The 15,562-nt window shown below is 40.7% G+C and overlaps 1 long non-coding RNA gene across 1 annotated transcript in view; it reads right to left on the bottom strand.

Moving 5' to 3' along the window:
* Positions 1-15,510, bottom strand: part of LOC116760449 — a 105,387-nt gene extending 89,877 nt beyond the window's left edge. Inside the window, exons 1-3 of the long non-coding RNA XR_004351743.1 lie at positions 15,212-15,510; positions 721-908; positions 31-107 (exon numbers count right to left, since the gene is read on the bottom strand). This is a non-coding gene — a long non-coding RNA (uncharacterized LOC116760449). The remainder of the gene's footprint in view (positions 1-30; positions 108-720; positions 909-15,211) is intronic.
* Between the last annotated feature and the right edge of the window lie 52 nt (positions 15,511-15,562).

The raw sequence follows: 15,562 nt of genomic DNA, 5'->3' as shown, positions 1-15,562 counted from the left end.
AAAGTGCAATGGGTTCTGGGGTCCACAAACCTGGAATCCAATCCATTTGCTAATGTTGAGTCTTGGGCTAGTTGCTTTCTATCTCTGTGAGCTTCAGGTGTCCTCATCTGTAAAATGAAGAAAATAGGACCACTCTCCAGGGTTGTAATGAAGGTGACACATACAGAGCTTCAGGCCGAGTACATGACAGAGAAAGGTAAGCATGAGGAAACCCTCCTGGTAGGGGAAGTAGGACAGGTTCCAAAGTTTGAAGCAGTGGAAGGAAGTATTTGTGAGATCTCTGAAAACTTTGTCTTGGGCTAGTTCTGAACATCCCTATTAAGGATGGAAATTATTTTTTTCATGAATTAATTCATCTGTTAGGTACACAATTACTGAACTTCTTATCTAGGCCATCAAGGGAGACAGACCCATATATAATTAACTATAACTATAAGACACAGATGCTATTACTGGTGAAAGAGTGAAGGGAGAGCTAGAGATGACAGTCAACAAGGTCCTGGATAACTATAAGACACAGATGCTATTGCTGGTGAAAGAGTGAAGGGAGGGCTAGAGATGACAGTCAACAGGGTCCTAAAAACAACAGGGGACACTTCAGGTCAAGTCACATAAAGTCAGAGAGGGATTACTAGAAAGACGTTGAAGGGAAGCTTCAGGGCCACATACAAGTGGTTCACACCAATCTCTCTAGGAATATGAAGCAGAGAGCAATTGCACCTGGAGATCTGTTGGGTGGTCTCTCCATCGTCATTGTGGCAAGGACTCAGAAGGGGAGTGGTCTGGGAAGTGGGTGCATTCAGGTCACAAGGGGCTCTAGGCTTTCTTCCAGACCAGCTGGACCATCACAACAGGAATGGCCTTAGACACCACCAATTCAAGAGGGCAGATTAGTTAGAAAGAAGGACCTGCAAGGGATAGAGAAAGATTTCTATTAATATATGCTTCCAGATAGGATGAGGGAATCAGATTTATTGTATATCTGCTAATATGAATAACCAGTCTAAAAGTTTCAAATACAAATTAGAATAGAATGATGAATGATAAAGCGATGGTTTCTTCTGTTTGATTCTATACATTCCTGATTGTGTTGTTGATGATGATGATAACAAATAATAGCAGTTACCATATCCTGTGTATTTCCTATGTGTCAGGCAATGATTTAAGTGCTTAATATTTATCTTTCACAACATCCCATGAGACAGACAGTATTACTATCCCCACTTAACAAATGAGCAAATGTAGAAACTGAGAGGTTAAGTAACTAGCTGAAGGCCACACAGATAGTAAGCGGTAGAGCTGGGTTTCAGGCCCAGAACTGCCTACAACTCCAGAACCTCCACTCTCTCCTACTGCCTACATGCTTAATGAATCTCTAAATGGCTCTGTGGACATTCCACAAACAAGAACTTATCAAAGTGCTATTTACTAATCTCTATTATCATAGAAATATTACTAACATTACTATGAAAGTAATAAATTTCTATGTCTTAAGAGTTTAGGTCTCAAAGTGACCTTTGAGGTAAATTCAAGCAACCCTCAATTCTACAAATAACGATCTGAGCTATCCCAAGTTTAATTGAGCTATAACGAAAATACCAATGGTTCTCATTAAAATGTTAGACAAGGTAGGTCTCTTTGTTTATATTTGTTGATAGTGGTGATAATTACAGTTTGAAATAAAATGACAGTGTACTAACAGGATAGTATCAGCCTACCCTGGGATTTGACACAAAAGGTTGGAGTGTTTTCAAACCTCATTAACTAACTTTGTTGCTGGACAACGTGGCAAAACTCAAGCGGCTTCCTGGATGCTGGCTATTTGGCTCTCTCTTAATCATTCTGAAAATATCAAAGGTATGTCCTGGTTTATAGTAGCCTTATTGGATTAATTTTTATTGAAAAACCTGGTCATCCAAAATTGATTTTTTTTCCTCAAGCAGAAGCAAAACCTTTCTAAGAGTAATTGAAAATAAAAGCCTTACTCAAAAAGCAATTACAGAATAAGGCCAGTGTCAATCATTATAGAATAAGGCCATTGGCTAAAAGTAACAGAGACAGAAAGTTTGGCTGGTGGCTTTTTTTATTGATTTATTTTTTATCCTCCCGTCTTTACTAGGATAATTTTTTTTCCATAACCAGTTTCCTGGTCATTTGGAAAATATATTTTTTTAAGAAAAGACCATTTACTTTCACTGTAAAATGACAAAATGAAATCCTCAGAAGAAGTCTTCAACCTCATTAATAATTTAAAAAAACAGACTAAAATGAGATATCATGTTTATACTATGAAATTGACTAAGATAAAAGACTTTTCCCCCCCAATTCTTAAGTTGGTGGGGGTGTGAGAAAACAAGCTTAACAAGTTTTAACAATACTAGGAAATAAACTAAGGCAGTCTTTCTGGAGGCCATTTGGCAATATTCCTTACAGTGTGGCTTTTTTGTTTGTTTGTTTGTGTTTTTACATTTTGGCCCTGCCACGTGTCATGTGGGATCTTAGTTCACCAACCAGGGATGAAACCCCAGCTCCCTGCAGTGGAAGCACAGAGTCTTAACAACTGGACCGCCAGGGAAGTCCCTACAGTGTGCTTTTTAAAAAATATGCACTTTACACAGCAATGCCACTTCTAGGAATGTAAATTCATGTTGCCTTGTGTGCAAAGTCTTGCCTATAATGATATCGATATATGGGATGTTCATTATAGCAAGGAAGGAATGAAAGAAGGAAAGGAGGGAGAGAGGAAGAGAGAGAATTAAAGAAATCAAAATATCCATCAATAGGAACTGCTTAACTAAATACGGTGCAGTACATTTGTAAAAAAGCAGTATTATTTTTCCATTAAAAGTGATGTTGTGGATAAATATTGAAATGGAAATGGATCACAAATGTTACTAGTTTTTTCTTTTTTAAACAATACAAAACTCTATGTAACTGTATGCTTCCACTTATATGAACTTTAAGAACAGGCAAAACCAATCTGTAGCAATAGATATCAGAAGAGTGTTTGCCTGGGAGGGTGGAGAGCAGATGAAGAGAGCAGACTGATTTGAAAAGAGGTAAAGGAACTTTCTGGATTGATGGAAATGTTCTAACCTTGGAATATGGATGGAGGGGGAGGAGGAGGAACAGGGTGAGTACACATTCGTCAAAACTCATCAAAATATACACTTAACATCTCTATAATCCACTTTATGTAAAGTATACCGCTATTTAAATAAGGAACAAAACCTCTAAATGTACATGATCTCAATTTTATAATGAAAACAATGTTTATGTATGTACATGCAGAAAAGGATTTGGAGAGGATTTTTGGGTGGTGGAATTATGTTTGTTTAACTTTTTCTTTTCAACTTGTCAACCAGCATTTTAATAGTTAAAATAAACCCAAATATACAAACATATTCAAATGTGCTACAATGACCCTCTCTTGCCCTTAATCTAGATTTTCCTTCCCACTACCTCAAAGGGTAGTATGTGGATTACCCAAAGCATTGAGGAGCCACCTTGAGGTTCACAGAGCCCTACGTTTCCATGGAGGGATGCCATTGAGTATCCCTCCCTGGTGGAGGTCCTTCATGGTTTGTACTGGCTGGTCACTTGTTTCATCTTTCAGATAGCTTCATATGCCAAAGTCACACCAAGAATTTGGTCATTTTGAGGCATGATTTAAGTAGATCTTTCTTTTTTTTTTTTTTTTTTGGCCAAGCCACAAGGCACTTGGGATCTTATTTTTCCCATTGCCCCCTGCAGCGGAACTGTGGAGTCTTAACCACTGGACCGCCAGGGAAGTCCCAACCAGATCTTATTTATAGAACCCAAACCCCTCTTAGGTCCAGAGGAGGAAGCTTCAAATCACAGAAGGGAAAGCAAATGTTTTATGGCATGTGTCCTGCCAAGCTTCTAAGAATAGTTATGCCATTAGTTCCAACCCCATAAGCAGCTCGCCCTGAGCCCCACCCCCTCCAGTAAGCCTATTACAGATAAATTAATCCATCGTTATGGGACAGGGAAGCCTTCTGTGCCAGGTGTGCTCATGGCCAAGGCTGGGTGTCTGCCACCTCTGGATGGTAGCAGCTCATGTTCACATGCAGCCCAGGAATCTCAGCATGGGCTGCTGGGTGGTTAACCATGCAGGCACAATTACTTCCTAACAATGAAAGCACAAACAACCTTGGGGCAGTTAGTTGGGCGAAGAAGATGAAACAAATTACATTCCTCCTCCGTAAAACCCCTGCATGCGGCTTCCCTGGTGGCGCAGTGGTTGAGAGTCTGCCTGCCGATACAGGGGACACGCGTTCGTGCCCCGGTCTGGGAAGATCCCACATGCCGCGGAGCAGCTAGGCCCATGAGCCATGGCCGCTGAGCCTGCACGTCCGGAGCCTGTGCTCCGCAACGGGAGAGGCCACAACAGTGAGAGGCCCGCGTACTGCAAAAAAAAAAAACCCTGAATGATGGTTACAAATTGAGCACTGAGGTAGGTGGGAACAAGTGAAAACAGAAATCCAGCCTTTCCTTGGGATACAGCCAAGGAAGCTGGTGAACAAACAGTACTAAGAGAAGTTTGCACTCAACAACCTGGCTTGGATCTGGACAAGGATGCCCACAGGATCCATCTAACTAGCCCACTGGACAGCTTGCCAAAGATGTCCCACAGGACCTCAGACTTACCTGGTCTCAAATTGAACATCCCTGCACTGCCTCTACCCTGCTACTTCTTTTGCAAAGTCCCCATCTCAGTAAATGACACCCCAATCTACCCCTTTACCAGAGCAAGAACCTAGAAGCCATTTTATACCTCCTCCTCCATCTTCCACACATGATCCGTTACCAACTCCTATAGATTCTATCTTCTAAATGATCTTTCCGACCAGCCTTTCCCTCCAGTTTGTGCCACCAACTGTCACAAAATTTGTTCTCTACTTTACTGTATGGCTGACCTTCCCAAATTACAAATGGCATCATGCCATTGCCCTATTCCAGTCCTTCCTTTTCTCTCCATTGTCTACCCAGAGGTTTCTTGAGACAATGCCTTCACTACCAGGTATTTAAATACCTTCACTGCTCGGTATTTAAATATGTGAAGTCATGTGATTTGATATAGCCAAGTAAGAGGCACTAAAGACCTGGAAAAGACCTGTCCCACCTAAAGGCGTTCAAACCTAAAACTATTTTACAACAGCTGCACCGGCTCAGTAAAACTCTTTCTGAAGTCATTTTGATACTCCTGTCTACACAACAGAGTCCAAACTCACTAGCCTGCATTTAAGTCTGTGAGGTAGCTAGTGTCTGCTTCTTTGGCCTTGTCTTCAGCTATTCGCAGCAAGCTGCTTTCGTTTTCCTGAAGATTCTCTTTCACACAGCAGTGTTTTTGAACATGACCTTCCCTTAGCCGGGGCCCATCTTCTTTCCCTATATTGCCTGGACACTCTCATTTTAAGACCTCTGCTGCCAGCCTTCCTGGAGACCCAGGGAGAGTAGTACTCTGGACATACATCCGTTATTGTTCTACATCCGTTATTGTTCTACATCCGTTATTGTTCTTCTTTCTCAACCTGCAACCATTTATTTTTCTTCCCTACTAGACAGTACTTAGGGGACTTGTCTAAAATTGCACAAATTATATGCTACAAAATAAACAGCAAAGGCAAAATTTTCCTAGAGACAATTTTCCTCCTCAACAATTTTTTTAAATTTATTAATTAATTTATTTACTTTTGGCTGCGTTGGGTCCTCGTTGCTGCCTTGCGGGCCTTCTCTAGTTGCGGTGAGCGGGGGCTACTCTTCGTTGGGTGCACGGGCTTCTCATTGAGGTGGCTCTTGTTGCAGAGCACAGGCTCTAGGCGTCCGAGCTTCAGTACTTATGGCACATGGGCTCAGTAGTTGTAGCTCACGGGCTCTAGAGCACAGGCGTAGTAGTTGTGGCGCATGGGCTTAGTTGCTCCGTGGCACGTGGGATCTTCCCGGACCAGGGCTCGAACCCATGTCCCCTGCATTGGCAGGTGGATTCTTAACCACTGTGTCACCAGGGAAGTCCTCCTCCTCAACATTTTAAAGATTGAGAAAATATTGTTTGAATATCACAGAACATTTTTTTTTTTTTGGTGTTAATTTTGGGTGTCCTTAGAGAGCTAATGGAGATTTTAGGGGGCCTCCAAATATGCACCACTCTATGTCTTTAGACAGTCTCTGCCCACGAAACCTCTAGTGAATGTGATATTGCAACAATCTTACGCCAGAAAAGCTGCTTTAGGCCTTGATCAATTTCACAACATGTTAACTGGGTAATATTAATTATCACGAATTTTTAGTCTTCAAAAGAGAGAAAGGAAGAAAGAAACCGTTACATGCTCCAGTACCTTTTAAAAAGTCACTCTAAGAAATAAAAGGGAACTTGACTCCACTCCCACAACTGGGTCACAAGCTCCATTGGCTAAAGTAGTTGAGTGCTCAGTCACATGAAATAGTTCTATTTCTCAGAACTTGTCCAAAGGGATCTCTCCTACCTGCAGAGATAGAAGTATGGAAAAAAGAATCTTTCCAATACCTTTAAGTTTGACCTGCTTCATTTTTTTCCTCCCTTCCTGTCCACTGATTTAAGTCATCGGAGAGGCATGGAAATAAAATGGGAAGCTGGAAAGGGAAGAGATAGTGAAGGATGAAGGGGAGGGCAGTAATGGGGGGGCTTTCGAGGTATCTATGCCTGCAGTTGCTAAGGTTAAATGAAGTCAAACACAAAGCTACAGTAACCTCACCACTTCCTACTTTGCACGTAACAGGCTGAGCTCTAGCTCTGACTTAAAGGTGAATGGTCTGGAGTGAACTCATTCGTTGTACACCAGTTCCTTCCAGAGCTTTTTAAAATCATTATTGTTGGGATTACACATGCTTTTATTCTTATTAACCAATGTGAAAGCAATTAAGATTTGGCTGGGGGAAGAAATACAGAGACACTATTCTAACATAAAAACGAACATGCTCATGATAGAAAACTGGGAAAATACAGAAAAGCATAAAGAAAAAACCTCCACCTATACTCAAGGATCTATATATAATTATGACTATATTGTATGTACTTTTTACACTTGAACTTTGTAACAAGTTCTTGCCTTGTGTTTAGAAACTACTTAAACAGTTTTTTATAGTTACATAGTAAACTTTGAAGTGGAAATTGTAATTTGTATAACCATTTCTCTACTACTAGACATTGTTTTTTTCAAATATTTTGGAATAATAATATGGATTTAACCCTTTTAAAAGCTCTCAATACCAGCAATGAGTAAATGAAAACTCCTCCAAGAAGGTGTAGGCAGCAGTAGGAGAAAAGTTTAGAAAGTACTGTAGCCATTGGCTTCCTTTAGCCAAGAAAAACAGGTACAATATCATGAATTATGGACAAAAGCAGGAAATACTCTGAAATTTCCTCAAGAAAAATGTATTTAAGCCTCTGTTGACTTGAAGGTGGGACCAGTTCTAGGAAGGCTTTGGGGGAAGAGAGGAATGTTGAACAAGGAGTACAAATAAATGAGAGGTGGTGTAAAGACATGCAGTTGGGAAAAAGAAAACTCAGGCTCTCATGTGACACCTCACAGAGTTTTTCTCCCATCGCTGCTTTTGATGGTGACTAGACTGTCTGATAAGCTTTGCCACAAGTCCTTAGGTGGAACACTTTCTTAAACAAAGAACTTTAACAGCCATTTGTTGACAGCAATCTCCTTTCTACACTAACTGTCTTTTCACCACATCATTCACCTTTTCCTATGCTCTTTAAACTTTACCAGCAACAGAGTAGGCGGCAGATGTTATTGCACAGAATCCACATGGCTGGAATCACACTGTGGGAAGGAATGCTTTGAAAGTGATATAGAATTTAGGGTCTCCCTAAAACCTAATTTCCCTGGATTTTTGTGGCAGTCTGGGGAAAACAAAATGCTATTTTCATTATACTTTCATTTGATTTTCACTTAAATCAAGATTTTTTCTTATAAAGTTACCTTAAAATTTTGAGTTCATTCTGTTTTGCCAAAAGCGTTTGCAATTATTATCACAGTTCGTCTTCACAAAACCCTGAGAGATGGGTAGGCAGGTATTAATACCTCCATTTCAGAAAGAAAAAAAAAGATGAAGAAAATAAAGGCACTGCCACCAGAACCCAGATGTCTTGTCTTTAGGCCCAGTGTGCCTTTTCTTACAGACTGTCACAGTGGCTTTGGCAAATGGTATTGTTAGAAAGCCTATGGAGACATGGCTTGCGCTTCTGTGATCAGATATCTCAAAATGGTTTTGTACTTCAGTTTCAAACCTAACGTATAAACCCTGAGTATTTTCCTCAAGCACATACTGATGTATTCTGTCTTTAAAAACATCCCTAAGTTTCTTCAGATGTGAATTTAAAATTTTTCTCATCTAATTAACCTACATATAAGTAGGAATCAAAGATTACCATTAATTTTCCCAAAAAGTTAAAAGGGATAAAAATGAATCTTCACATATAGTACCATATTTGAAAAACTATGGTTGACATTTAAACGGCAAACAAAACTAGGAAACGCAAGTGTGTCTCTTAAATATAGAAAAAAACTACACTATGTGACTTAAATAAGTGAATATTTATCCTAACATTTCCAAACTCTGTCAAATAAGGTAGAACAATACTTTTTTTTTTGATGACTAGATACATAAAGGTTCAGTCTGAAAAATTCATCAATAGAAAATGCATCTGTGTATGGATGTTTGCCTTTTAAACTAATGTGACTTTTACAGAAAACTGGAATACAGAGGACTCTTGGAGAACATAAAACTGAAATAGAAGACATCTTCTATACACAACACTTTAATGTATTACTAATTTTCTTTTCAAAAATGAAAGGAAAAGTGATAATGAAAGCTACTTTCATTAGCGATGGGGGGAGTCTGTGTGCGCCTGCATGTGTGTATGCACATGTGTGTTATTGTTGAAGAGCAGTTTCCAAGAGCCTTCAACTAGCCTCTGAATGTGGTTATAATTTGGCACTTGACCACGTTGAATTAAACGCTCTACTCTATACTGTTATACTACTTTGTACTGTTTCATGTTTCCTGGAAAGACTGCAAGTATCTTTGAAACTGGAGGGAAGGGGGCAGGGCACAACCTTTGAAAAAATGACATAGCCTGAGGACATGACATAAACTGATTAGAACCAAATGGGTCCAAGATGGCAGACAGTCAACTTCCACTAGACCTTGAGCCTCATTATACGCTCACTGTAACACATTAGCAGGCTAAATGACATACCCACAGGCACCATGACAGTCCCAAGGCCGACCATAAAGGTCAAAAAGTGGGCAGTGGCCTAATTCCTGGAAATCCCTGCCCCTTCCTGAAATAGCTGGAATACTCCTCCAACTCATTAGCCTATGAAATTACCCACCCCTATAAAAACTGACAACCCCATACCCTGGTGCCTTTCTCACCTTCTGAGATGGCTCACACTCTGTCTGTGGAGTGTGTTTCTCTCTAAATAAATCCACTTCTTACCTATCACTTTGTCTCTCACTGAATTCTTTCTGCAATGAGACATCAAGAACCTGAGTTTCATTAAGTCCTAAAACCAGGTGTGTGATCTCAGTTGGAAGACTGTGGGTTTTGGCCAGGTTTGAGTCCCAGCCGCATGGGTTCAAGTCCCAATCTGAGGTGCATGACTTCATCTTCAGGTTAAGAACTCTGGCTTCTATATCTTTTGTATCCTCCACAGTGCCTGCCACAATGTCTGTATTGAATTTAAAGAAATAAATTCATCCAGTGTTCCATGAGAACCAGTCCTACTAACCATCCAATCTTTGAAATAAATTATTCTCATTCTCTGAACTATAAAACCAAATGTTATTATTATTTTGTGGAACATCTTGACTCTACAATAATCTGCATTTGTATATGGTTTCAAGATGATAATGATGACGATGATGACAATGATGATGATGATGATGATAAATAATCACTTTTCTGTGGTCACTCCCTGAAGATTTTAAAGTCTCAGACACAATTTGTAAATGTAATGGCGGTAGTAAGAAAGTAACAGAAAGCAGGGAGTCCATCATCCTTGAATCTTCTGTAAGTTGTCCATAGGGTATGGAGAGACCCCTTAGGAAGGAGAGTTGGAGTAATCACATAGTTATCTGGGAGCTCAGACACATTAACTCATACTGATATATAACTGCTACTGGGAAACTTCTTGTCTTACCCAAATCTAAAATTAATTCCTTTTCACGTGACAGGTATTTACTAAAACTGCCTTCGTTGTGTTCTATCTGTTCCTCTTTCCTGGTTCTAGACAATTTCTGTCCCTACATCTGGATTCTGATTTACAAGCTTATGACCAACCCATGACTGTAATATCTTATTACTGAACCCCACATCTGGGTTATTGACAGTGTCACCTGATTCCAACTTTGACTCTAGCTTCCTAACAAAAGATTCAGACTCCTGTTGCTCTTGTCCGGGATTTTTAGGTGGGTCCATTTCAGGTAGTGGTTCTTAATCCTATTGAGGGGTTCCCTGAAAAATGTATGAAAGCTGTGAACTCATCCCCTATAAAAAAGATATATATGTACACAAACACACACAGATCTGCATATAATTTCAAGAGATTCATGATCCTTTAGAGGCTCCTTTTGAGGGACATCTACTGGTAGGTTAACCTATAGTATATAAAAAAAAAAACTGCATCTGTTTTAGTCACTACAAACAGATGCAATTAACCTTTGCTGGAGTCTGAGAAAAGCTAGTGCTTGTCTTTATCACTCCCAAGATTTTCCTCCTAAAAAAATCACCAAAGTAATATATGTACATTGTAGAAATGCTGGAAAGTGAGGAAAAGCATAAATAAGAATTTTCAAATCACTCACAATCCCAGCACTAAAGATACCCAATTGTCAATATTTTAGTGTACTAATTTCCAGTCTTTTTTAATTCATATTTGTTAGATTTTCACAACATCCTTCCTTCAAATTCTCCTTCACTCTTATATAAGAACCTGTTGTGCATTCAAAGACTTAGTTCAATCTTCAGGCGTATAAGAAACTTCCAGGTTGCCTAGGACTTGTCCCAGGCCTGCAAACTTTTGAGCTCTGAGTACAAATTTACCTCCCAGTTATCTTTACCTAAACAAAACATGGTCTCTAGCTGAAGGTTAGGCGTCCATCAGAGATTGCTATTGTGTTTTCTGGTTATTAGTTCTGCCATCAATGTTTGTCACTATGATGATAATTATAGTTCTGGAATCCTGAGTTCAACTCTTATCTCCACTGCCACTTTCTAATTTTGTGAACTGGATAAATTACTTAACTCATCTGTGCTTCAATATTCTCATCTGTAAGATGGGAATGATGATGGAGAATAAAGGAGTACGTGGAAAGTATGTAGAGCAGACTATTACCCAGGAAGCACTCAATAGATGCTAGCTATCACTGTTATCATTTATATATTGTTGTTTCCATTCCTCCATGATGTTTTCTGCGTTGTTAGTTCTACTGTCACTGTTGATTGAAGAGGTAAAGACTCTCCTTTTTAAACATGATCACAGCCCCCCAAAGTAACAATAGTTGCTTAATATAAAATATTCGGTGTTCATATTCCCTAATTGTCTTCCAAATGTCTTTTGTTGTTTGTTTGAATCTAGAGCAAAACAAGGTCTATACATTGCAACTGATTAACATGCATTCTCTTATGAACAAACATTCTTTTTTTAGCCTTTAACCCCAAACAAAAATGCAGAATTTGTTTTTGTTTATGTAGCAAAAAACAACCTTCTTCGAATGAAGCAGAAGTTCAAAATGCTGTCCTGGAGGAGTCGGTGAAAATGTCAAGTCATTGCCTTTACTGAGAAGATAAGCACTTGGCATATACCTTTCTCTGAATGATAAAGAAGGAAAGGAGGAAGTGTGCTTCCTGGTAAACTTTTTTATTAGCCACAGAGAACTGAATACAAACATGATGCTAGTGAAACAAAGTGCCCTACAGTAAACAGAAATTGAGGAAATAGAAAATGGATTGTAAATCTGGAAACCATTTCTCTATTTCAGTGAAAGAGAAGATTATAAATGGCCAGACCAAATAGTCTGCTTTTAGTTTCCCAACGCTGGTTGGATTGATGAACCCTTCTTAGGATTTTTAATCCTAAAGCTTGAATCTAATTTAAAGTTTTTGAATTTTCAAACTTTGCTCACTCCATTCTAGTCTGTGCCTTTGGTAAAAGAAAAAAAAATCACTTGAGGTGATATAAAATTAATCAAGAGTTTCACTTTCATGTCTCATTGTAAGACTGTCTCTTACAGATTCTACCTTAAACAAAGCCCCTTTTTCATTTTAAAATGGAAAGAAACCCCAGAATACAACACACACAAAATAGTAATTACCACGTAACAGAAGAAGCAGGATAAGCACACAGTGCAGGAGTTAAGAATGTGGGCTGCAAAGAGAGAACGCTGTCCTCTGTTTCTTTGCCTGTAAAATGAGGACAATAAATAGAAGCTGCTTCATAGAGCTGCTGCTGGGATCACCCATGAGATCGTGAGAAGCACCCAGCACTGGCTAACACTCTGTAAAGGCTGGTTATTATTATGATGAGAAAGACACAGGAAGGGATCTTTTGTCACAACTGGTTCTATCAGGAGAGGAGCTTACTTCATGGTAACAGTGTGAGTCAGTTACCAGAGAAGGCAGCAAGCTCCCTGCACACATCCCTGTCACACCGCCTCCAAGACACTCTACTACTATTAACAATGCATTGTTAAAAGAACCCAGGTAAAAGAACTATCCTACACAGGCAGTGTTAAAGGGTTTCCCTCTCTGGTGTTCTGAACATTTGAAAATAGTACAAGAAATGGCTCTGTGTATAGTAAGTTCTAGGTAAGACAATACTGTGGTAAGTGAACTAAACAGAAATTAACCTGAAATTGGACTCTGATCCCCAAGGGAACCCGCCTGTGCAGCCCAGTCCTTACTGGCCCTGAGGAGGAAAAACAACCTTGCTTCCATCTCCACTGTGATCTGACTAGATATGATCTAAGCTTTGAACAGTGCATTTCAGATCATGCATAATACACATTAGACAACACTAAGCAGGGAGCTTCAGGCTGGGGTGTGCACCCTAATAATGAGGAACTGACACAGGAAAATGAAGACCTAACATTTGTAAAGTCAGCCTTTCACTATTCTCTCATTTCAGTCACACAAGTTTCCTTCTGTTAGGTCCCTCTCAAATAATTGCAATAATATAGTAAGTTAATCAGTTAACAAAAAGGGGAGGGGGTAGTTATTCATAGTATCAAAACATTCTTCATTTTAAATGATTTGTTGCATAATTCCTTTTAAATAGACCTTCCCTCACAGTGTGAGAATCCGCAGCCCTCCCCAAGCACCTGGCCCTCTCCATTACTCCTCTACTCCTTGAGAAAAGGAGGGAGAAAGAGATCTGCAATGAAAATTTCCTCATTAATAACTTAATCTTATGTTTCTTTAAATGCTTTCTAGTTTTAAAGGATTTTCAGAGCCACTGTGATATCATAGTTAAGCTTTGTACAAGGTGGTATAAATCATATTATACCCACTTGAGAGGTGAGAAAAGCTACATATAGTAATTGAGTACATGTGAGACCTGAACTCAAGATCTTTTCAACCAAGCCCTATGGTCTGGAGCTGGAAGCAAGTGACCCTGTTCTCCTGCTCACTAGTTTTGTGCTGCTTCTTTTCCTGCCTTTGGTGAGTTGGTTCCAGGCATCTCCTCAGTCCTCCCCAGTTAATTCTGATTCATGCTTCGGCTCATGTAATTACTAAAATGGGAAGGACTTGAGTGAACCAACATTCAGTCAATCAGCATTTAGTGAACGCCAACTAGAAGGCAGACCTTTGAAGAGTTTTAAGCAAAGAGAAACGTAATCTTCCTTGTCACTTAAAAAGACTTCAGTGAGATTATCACTTTATCAATTTGAGCCAATTATCTAAAAACAATATTTGTATATTAGCTGTACTGGGTTCCCTAGCTAGCTGTGCTCTATCCCTGTTTGTAACTCTGGAAATAAACTTCAAGTGGTTTCTTTAAGAAAGCTAAGGCTTAGAAAATGTCTGCACAGACTTGATAAGGTTTCCAATTGTACCTTGGTAAAAATCTCATTCCTTAAATCACTTATTCAACATTAAGTCATTGTACAAACTTGCACCTGATGCAAGAAGATGAGTTAGATGCAACAGTTCTTAACCTAAAGGAGGTCAGAGCCTAGAAAAAGAAGACCAATGCCCACTTTGAGCTCTCCAAGGGCCCCCAGGCTCTGAACAGTCAGCCCCCACAGTTCCCTGGGCCAGAGATGGAACCCACCTCCCCACACCCGTGGTGCAGGCACACGGGCCTTTTTCTTTCATTTCTACAAACTCTCCTCACTCCCTCCCCCTCTGGACTTTGTGTAATTCCCAGTTCTCCCAGCCTTAAAACTGCACCAGGCTCCCAGTCTACTTAGCTCCTCCTTCAACCTCAGCTCCTGCCCTGCTGCCTTCTCTGACTTGCAGAACTGGTCAAATCTCCCCATTAAACCATCTACCACCTGAGACCTTGTCACATTTGTAGTTTTACATGTACTTGTGTGATTGACTGTCTGCTCTCAGGTGCCTACGTTCCTGGCACGGCAGGGGCTGCTTTTAGATGCCAGCGCCTGGCACTCAGTAGACCCTCCAGGAATGAAGACTGAACTGTCAAATGGGGCAGGACCTAAGAGGCCCGGGCTCTGTGGGCAGGACAGGATGGAGGGGGTGAGGGGCTCCCCTGAGCTTCCTTACCACCTTCCTTAACACTAAGACAGGCCTCCTGGCTCCCATCTTGGCGCTTGTTTGTCCCAAAAAATTGTTTGTCCCAAGTCCCCGAGAGACTGTACGCCCCTAGAGTGCAGACATTCCACTCTATTTAGCGTTGTGCCCCCAGCACCTGGCTGTGCCTGTTAACTCAGCATGAGATACACTTAGGAGATATTAGCCATTGCCGGCATTAATGAATGCATTCTGGAGGGTGGGACAAAGTGAGAGACGTTATCCAGGGCTTCAAACAAACGTTTAAGCTTGAGTTGACTCTTGAGGGAATATAAGCGACGCTACCCCCAACCAAAGACTGAAAAACAAAAAGGAAATCTGCCTTCTCCCTTCCCCTGGAAAACAAAAACAGTAAAACCTCTTAACCAACGTCTTCACCTTTCCAGGCCTCCACTGTCTTCTGTCCCCGCACTTGACGGGCGCTCTCTGGACGTGTACACAGTCACTGCGGAGACTGCCATCGCGGCGACGCCGCCAGGCATTTTCTGACCAGGGAGCGACTTTTCTGAGGAGGTATGTGGTTAGACCCCCTCTCGCGGAGAGGCTATTTAAGACCCTCACAGGTAAAATAACGGGATTTATAAACAGGGAGGTAAGGGTCTTTGCTTCCGTCCCTTCGCTGGCATTTTGGAGTCCGGTCCTCCCACGCCGAGCTGAAGCTCTAGCCCTCCGGCCCCGCCGAAATCCAGCAGCCTGAAGGCCGAAGCCCCGTCCCCGCCGCCCCTCCCC

Source organism: Phocoena sinus, chromosome 10, assembly GCF_008692025.1.
Source record: "Phocoena sinus isolate mPhoSin1 chromosome 10, mPhoSin1.pri, whole genome shotgun sequence".
Taxonomy (NCBI): Eukaryota; Metazoa; Chordata; class Mammalia; order Artiodactyla; family Phocoenidae; genus Phocoena; species Phocoena sinus.
The sequence above is the reverse complement of the archived record's forward strand: the minus strand, read 5'-3'. Positions and strand labels throughout refer to the sequence as shown.